Source organism: Taeniopygia guttata, chromosome 7 (genome assembly GCF_048771995.1).
Source record: "Taeniopygia guttata chromosome 7, bTaeGut7.mat, whole genome shotgun sequence".
NCBI lineage: Eukaryota > Metazoa > Chordata > Aves > Passeriformes > Estrildidae > Taeniopygia > Taeniopygia guttata.
In genome coordinates, this window is record NC_133032.1 from 3659001 (window position 1) to 3667185 (window position 8185).

An 8185-nucleotide genomic window follows, 5' to 3' on the forward strand; every position below is an offset into this window, starting at 1 on the left:
GGAAAAAATAATGTCTGGTTTGATTGGAAAGTGTTCCTTGGTAGGAGAAGGAATTTTTGGCTTGCCTGGGGCCGGCTGCACTGCTGGTAGGTAATGTTTATAGTGGAAAACCTTCCCCAGGCAGCCCCCGGGGAGAGCCTGTGTTTGCTTTCCAAAGGAAAGGTTTTCAGGTGCAGCACAGAAGTTGGAAAGTGAGGCCATTCTGCAAATAGATTTTTAATCTGATTTAAGACCCCGGTGAGCCGGGCAGGGTGAGTGTTGCTCCCGTTCGCACCCCAAGTGCCGGCTTCCAGAAGGGTTTGAGGCTGGATCCAAGGGTTGGTCCAGCATCCAAAACCTGGACTTCCATGAGTGCAAGTGGGCTGGGATGTGCCTATCACAGACCTCAAAGCTGATGCCACCCCTTGTGAGGGGTATTTTGTTTGTGCTGGAGTTATTTAGGAGCATCCTGAGTGCCTGGGATCCTTTCCAAGTATTGAGGGAAGCCATCACCGAAGGCTGGAGAGGCAATATTCCTGGTTTTCCGAGCAAACAGGTTCCTGGCTCACGGCACTGCATTCTGGGGGCAAGGCGCCGTGGGTTCGCAGGGATCATGGAGCATGGGAGGGCAGGGGGGATGCAGGGATTCATGGAGCATGGGAGGGCAGGGGGGATGCAGGGCTGAGCTCCTGGGGCACCCTGCCCAAAAAGGCTGCATGTGCACTCAAAAAGCTGCCCAGGGAGGGAGCAGGAGTGTTTTGGGCTGTGTTTGAGAGCACCCAGGAGCAAGGGAAGATGATCCCAGCTGGTGAGAAGGGTGAGTGGAGCTGCTGGTTGTGCCTCTCCTCTCTCCCTGCCCTGCCAACATTTATTTTCCAGCTTTTTATGGCCCTGCCATGACCACGGAAACTGGGGTTTGATCTCCCAGGGTGTGAGATGTTTCCATGGGGTGGGATTTGGTCCTACAAGTGCCAGAGAGGTTCTGGGGCTGTACTGTGTGGATGGATCTCAACATGCCCAGTTCTCAGCTGGCACAGGGTGTTTGGGATAATCCCATACAAGCACACCCACAGGGCTTTTCACTGGAGCCATGCTGGGAAAAAGCTGCGGCCGCATGGCGTGATCCTGGCCCAGCCGAGTGGCTACTGCTCCTGGCACTCTGGGATGTGCCTCTCCAGGCTTCACGGCAGCAGCAGAGCAGCCCTGTGCTCCTCTGGGTTAAACAGCTAATATTAAGTAAATAAATTAAATAAAAACCTTCAGCAAACGAGGCCGAAGCAAACGAGGCCAAAGGAGTGTTTGCAGGATCGAGGCAGGATTTCTCCCTAAGGGAATTGCCGCTGTGCATAACCTCTAAACGTGCAAAGCCTTTTAGTATCAGGCAGGCTTCATTAGGGGAAATTTATGGTGGGATTTGGCCGTGGGGTAATTATGGAGTCTCCGAGCCCGGCTCCAGCATGCATCACTCCGGAGCTGCTGTGGGTGTCTGGACCCTCCACTGCTGCAGTGCTTGGTGCAGGACTAAGTCCCATGGTGACAATCCTGCAAACATCTGCCATGGGGCAGACCAAAGGTTCAGGACCAGCTCCGGCTGAAATGTGATCCGGCTCTCCTGGAGGAAAGGGGAGTTTGGGGAGATTTGTGGGGGAAGCAGCACAAAGATGCCGTTGGCAAAGCAGGCTGGGCTGGATCCATCCTTCCTCCCACTGTGCCAAGGTGGGAGAGAGGTTCGGGAGTAAACATAAAAAGTAGTTTTAGTGGAATTGTTATGCTCTGTTTGAAAATGACACTCACTATCATGTTGTTCCCCTGCCTTTAGCAGGCTCACAGATCTTTGTCTTAGCAGGCAATAAGGAGTGTGGATTGGGATTTGGGGTCAGTGCTTGTTCTCCATAGGAAACTTGTGGTCCAGTTGTCCCCTGGGCAGGATTTGGCCAGAAAATCACCCTCTGGCCACTCTGTCCTGAAGAAGAGAAGGTTTGGATTTTAGCCTCCCGCCACCCCTCCCTCTGCTTGTCGTGGGAAACAGTAAAAGATTGGATGTCCTGACAGTGCAGGTAATATCCTTTCGGTACATCCAGGCTGCTCTTCCAGCTCCCCTCTGATAGGGGAGTTGCCAGGGACGCCAATTTTTGGAGCAAACTGGAGGCAAACCAGAGGCTTTTTTGCTTTTTGCCTTCCCCCTTCTCGCTACCTCCTGCTACAGCGGAGAGAGGAGAGCATCCCTTCTCCTTCCAGAAACATCCCGCTCCCAAATTTCACCCGGCATCGAACCACCCCTACTGCTGCTAGATCTGATTTAGCCGATTCATTGTTCCCCTCATTTTTTAAGGCTTGTGCTGCACCCACCGGGAGAGAGCCGGTGTGAGCACCTTCCCGTGCTGCCTTCGCAGCGCCAGCCGGGACTGTCCCTGCTTCTTCTGGTCCTGGGCTTTGTTCCCCCGTGCCTTGTGTCCCCCAGAGCCCTCCCCCTGCGGTGACAAGTTCATAATCAGAAGAAAAGAGCGGCGCAGATAAGGAGCGGGAGGTGCGGGGCTTTAGGGATGAGACGCTCGGGGCGGAGCACGGTTCCAAAGTAATTGGATACGCTCCGGCCGGAGCTCTGTGCAGGAATGTACATCTGTTTCTGAACTGTTACCAGCTGATGTGCCCGCTCTTCCCTTCTGCTTCCTCCCCTTCCCAGCCCCCGGAGCAGCGGGGCCGGCGGAGGAGAGGCTGAGGTCCCCGCTGCGGGGGATGCTGGCGATGAACGCGGCAGGGTGCGCCTCGCATCTCCCGGCAGGACAGGGCTGGCAGCTCCCGCCGGGCTCCGGTGCATCCACCTGGATCCCTCAGCTTCGTGCTTGAGGAGCCTCGAAACAGGGATCTTTCTAAGCAGGACTTTGCAGAAGGCTGACAGAAAAAAAAAGGAAGGGGAGGACTTTGAGATTTTCCCAGTGGATCTGTCTTTCTCCCAGGAAATGCCCACAGGCGCTTTGTCCATCTCCTTTATGCGGGTGGCAGCTCCATCCAAGCTTTGACCAAGAATGGTGTGAATTTCAAGTCTCATCTTGGAGAAGAGAAGGCTCCAAGGAGACCTTAGAACCCCCTCCATGGCCTAAAGGGGCTCCAGGAAAGCTGGAGAGGGACTGGGGACATGGGACTGAGGGGACAGGACACAGGGAATGGCTTCCCACTGCCATGGGAATATTTAGATGGGATTTTGGGGAGAAATTCCTCCCTATGAAGGTGGTGAGGACCAGAGAATCTTCTCCACTGGAGCATGTGTTGGAGAGGAGAGGTGCTTCTGAGCCCTTTTAACTCCTGTAGAACACAGGCAGGTGTTTAAGATATGGATATATTAAAATCAGGCCTGGATTTCTCCCCCTCTGGAACAAGAAGGGAGATCTCCAGTGTCTTCTACAGGTTTTGGGTTGGGACTTCAAGCACGAAGCTGTTGGGGACCCATTGCCATCTGCACCACTGTCAGTAGGATGAGGAGAATTTGGGCCAGACCTAGTTTTGCTTCAAACATGGGGTGCAGTGTTTTAGATCTGATTGCAGATTTCCGGCAAGATGAGAAATCCGTGTAATTCCGTGTGTTGGCAGCACTGGGATGGCAGCATGTGTCTTGCCACAGGAAAGAAACCCAAAGGCAGCGGCATGGCTGTTGTGGATTCTATTTTTAATGACAGCACACAGCAGAAAGAATGGGTGTTCTGGGGAATAAAAACTGGTGGCTATCACCATTCCAAAAATAACATTTCTATTTTAGATTATTTGCCTGAGGCTACGGCTAATTGCAGATCAGAGTGGAACTTCTCCCTGGGAATCCACGGGCAAAACTTTTTTCTTTTTTTCACTCTTTTTGGAAGGTGGAGTATTAATTGTGGTTGCAGCAGTAGTGACTATGGCTTAAAAACCTGGGCTAGGAAAAATAAAAATATTGTTTCATGAACTGGAAAATCAAAGCACGGGAAATATTTCATTCTCCTCACCTTTTCCTCCCCTATTTCCGGCCTTGTTAAATTGGGAAAGAGGGGCTTCCCACTAATATAAAGGTGAATCCAAAGCCAGCCTGGGTGTTCCAACAGCATTCAGGAATGGCTGGAAGGGTCAAGCTTCTCTTAATGTTATTTTGGATTGCAACACCACCTTCAAGGTGTTGTTGCACTTCCCACTACACCAGGTTGCTCCAAGCCCATTGTTTGTATTCTTGTGTTCCAATATTTTTGAGGATTAACCAGAATCCTAGAGGTGAACCAGCCTTGTAGTTAACAGCACAGAGAGGTAAAAAGATAGAAACAAGGAACTGGGAAAAACAAAGGAAAGCCCTGGAATAATTAAGCTGCTGCTGCAATAAATGGTTTTCCTCATGGGTCCAGGGAAGAACCTCTCTCAAAGCAAAGTTTTAATTGCTGGGGATGGAATGGAATTGTTGGCTCTGGAATTTAAGCATCAAGGTGTAGCATCTGGCAGGTCAGATGTTGGGGAGAGGGAAGCCAAAACAATGAACCTGACCTGGTAACTGCCTGCAGAGGGAAAACTGTTCCCAGGAAGCTGAGTGCATCTGCTGCAGCCCAGTGGGATTTTGAGAATTGCCACGATTTGGAACAGTCACAATTTTGAACTCCAGGGCCAAACAAGGGAAGTTTTTCTGGGGTTTTTCAAGCAGGAAAAACGGAATTTTCCTGGAGAAGATGATGGAGTTGGTTGAAATCAGTCCTTTGCAGGTTCTTTGGCCAGCTCTGAACTTCATCTTGGCTTTGGTGAAGGTACCTGAGCAAGCTCCTCACAGTTTGCAAGGCCTGGAGCTCTCATTTGACTGGATAACAACGGGCAACTTCTGCCCTCACGTCTCATCCCACATAACTGCAATTCCCCTATAATTTCTTCTTTCCCAGCAGTGAGAAGTCCTGCCTTTGGAGCATTCCTGTTCCCTGTGGGGTCATAGAGATAAAACCTTGGTTCCCTGTACCAGAAAGAAGAGTTCTGCTGGGTTGGCAATTGGGCTCATCTTCCCTGAATATTCATCTGCTAAAACCAGGGAGCTCCACCTTCTGCCTCAGGGTTTGGGTGCTCTGGGCATTGCTTTCCAGGATTTAAGTGGCCTGGAAGAGGGAAGGGACAATGCCCTGGGTGTCTGGTGAACTTCTCTCCAAGGACATAAAGAAAAGCCTACAGTTACAGAGGGGGAAAAATGCTAGTTTTCTAAATAGAACAACATTTTGTGGAACATGCCAGAATTCCTAGGAAAATATTATTTATTTTGGAAAACCAGGCACCCTGAGTCCTTCACCTCCATTTTTTGCAGTTTAGGTTTCTGCTGCAGCAATGGGTTGGTGCTTTCTGATCAGATTTCTTGTCTACCACTTGATTTGGTTTCACTTTGGTGTTTAATTTGATGCTGAAAGGTTGAAATCTTCCATTTAAGGAAGAAAAAAATAATTACTGAGTAACTACACTCACAACATCAGAAGGGAGAGCAAAAGCTGCTCAGCTGAGAGAGGAAATAATTTTTTTTGGACTGATTAAAATGTCTGCTTTTTTCTTTGTTTTTACCAACACCTGTTTAACTGAGCACCTGAATAAACTTTGAGGAAAAAAGATAGTTTTGTTAAAGGCTCAACTGAACCCCCAAAAGCTTGAGTTCCACTTCTGGGACCCTCAACAAATCCAGGGGAAACTAGGCTTGACATTCCTAGTGAGATCTGGGAAGGAAAAAGCAGGAAAGGCCCATTATTTCTTTCAAAAACAATTAGGTGGAAAAGCCCCAAGCCAAACAAACAAATCCTCAAAACCTGAGGCTGTTTGAGTTTAAGAGAAGAAACTACAAAAATTAATAAAATGAGAGTGATTGGGTTTGAGCTGTTGTTCCAGAAATATTGAGCGGACTATCTGTTTTCTCAGGAGCACAACCCTGTTTGTTGGGATGTCATGAGCCACAGCACAAAGTCTCCTGGATGAAGGTGTGGCTGAAGACACACGACCTGGGGACACCAAACTGCCGTGAGGGAACGTGTGAGCAGTAGCCCAAATGCTGGGAATGAAATGATCAGGGAAACAGCCGCAGCCCTCAGAGGCACAGGAAGAGCATTCCTGCAAACATCTGTGGATTTACATGTGTAGGGTCAGGGAAGGTGTTGGGATGAAGCAGCAGGTATGAACCTCCCAGGCCTGCTGCATCCAGGGTCCAGGACATCCTTTATCTTTCCCATCACATCCCCGCTGTGCTTGGCTTGGCTCGCTCATTGCTGTCCTTGAATCCCAGAATGGCTTTTTTTGGAGGGATCTTGGAGGTCCCATCCCACACCTTCCACTATCCCAGGGTGCTCCAAAGCCTGTCCAACCTGGCCTTGGACACTTCCAGGGATCCAGGGGCAGCCACAGCTGCTCTGGGCACCCTGTGCCAGGGCCTCCTCACCCTCACAGGGAAGAATTTCTTCCCAATATCCCATCTAACCCTTTCTGTGTCAGCGTGAAGCCATTCCTCTTTGTCCTGTCACTCCAGGCCCTTGTCCCAATTTCCTCTCCAGATTCCTTACTGGCCTCCTTTAGGTACCCCGTACCTCAGCGGGATTGGCTGGTGGGGAGCAGTGCTCCAGCAGAATTCCTGGGCTCTAATTCCTGTCCCAGGTGCCCACACTCTGCCTGCAGCATCTCCCAGGAGGGGTGACCTTGAGAAACACTCCTTTGGCTGAAGCTGTAAAGTGCCTTCTAGTGCTGGATGCATCCTCAGTGGGAGAGGTTTTGGTCTCAGTGGGAGAGAACAACATCCTATGTGGTCAGCTATGGTCAGCTATCCTATGTACAAATCATTGCATGGAATTAAGGAGGTGATGCATGAGCTCAAACCTTCTCCAGGAGATGACCTGGGCAGCAGCTGCAGCCTGTGGATATGGACTAGCTTGCATGCTATCCAACCCTGGAATGAAATACTGCTCCCTAGTAGCTCCCTCCGCCAGGAGGACGAGCCGCTCAACCTGTGCTGGATTGCAAAGCATTGCATTTTTGTGTATTTTAGCTCAAAACATACTTGAACTGGCTGCTGGAGGAAGAGAGCTATAAAATATACCTGTCCTCGGCCTGAGCCTCCCCCAGCTTTTTCATTATCAGTTGAGCTTTGCGATTTGGTTTTTTTTTTTTTTTTTTTTTTTTTTTTTTTCTGGCATCAATACGGCAGTGAGGTTTCATTTCCTCCTCCTTGGCGCTTTTGGCAAAGCTCGAGTTTGCTGTCGGTTCCACTCTAGGCCCTGTCAGGTGACTCGGAGTCTGATCCACAACCTGCACAGTCAGCAGAAAACTTTATGTTGCTCTCAGCAGGCTTTGCAGCAACCTTTAATAATTCCCTCCTTCCAAGGGGGCTGGAGCAGGGATCCAGTAGGCATTTGTCGTGTCTCGCTCTCCTCAAGGGCCAATAATTCCATGCAATATTTTTGTAGGCCTTTGATCCATCACTGTTGCTTGATGGTGCTTTGAAGCCTTAATAGCGCCCCATATCCCGCACTTATTAAATTCAAATTCTCCAGTTGCATTTCCCTGGAAGATACATAAAAATAACACATGGAGGAAATGGAGCTGGAAGATCCTCTGTATGAGCTGGCTTGCATCTCCTGTGTGGGGAAGACACCGAGAGTGATGCCTTTGCACTCGTGACAGAGCCATCTGCACAATTTTGACGGAGTGGGGAATATCTGAAAAAGCAATAATAGGCTCAGGGAGCTGTGAGCCAGCTTCAAAGTCTAATTTTCAGGATGCTGCTGGGCAGCCTTTCATTTAGAGGGAATTAGCGTTGGAGGCACTTCACTGCACAGGCTGCCCTGGGCTCTGGAAATGGATGTATCTGGTGGGCTTTAGTACAGCTCTTCTTGAGTTCTTCGTGGCAGATAATTCGGGGTTGGGATCAAGGTACCATTGTGGCGTCTGGAATCAAGTTGGACTTAATGATCTTGAGGCCTTTTCCAACTTAAATGATTCTGTCTCGTCGGAGAGGGAAGGGTAAAGCAGTGGGGTGAGCCATTTTCTTGGGGACAGTAGAGAATGAAGGGGGAGATGCAACAGATTTTGGGTGGAAACTCAGGTCCAAGCTGGAGGACAGATGATCCATTTACTACTAGAAGGACTGGGGGAAAAAAACAGGATCCTCAATTTACAAGACCCCTTTCTCATCCTGCTCAAGATTGACATCCTGGGAACATCATGTTCCACAGTGAATCAGGGAAACACT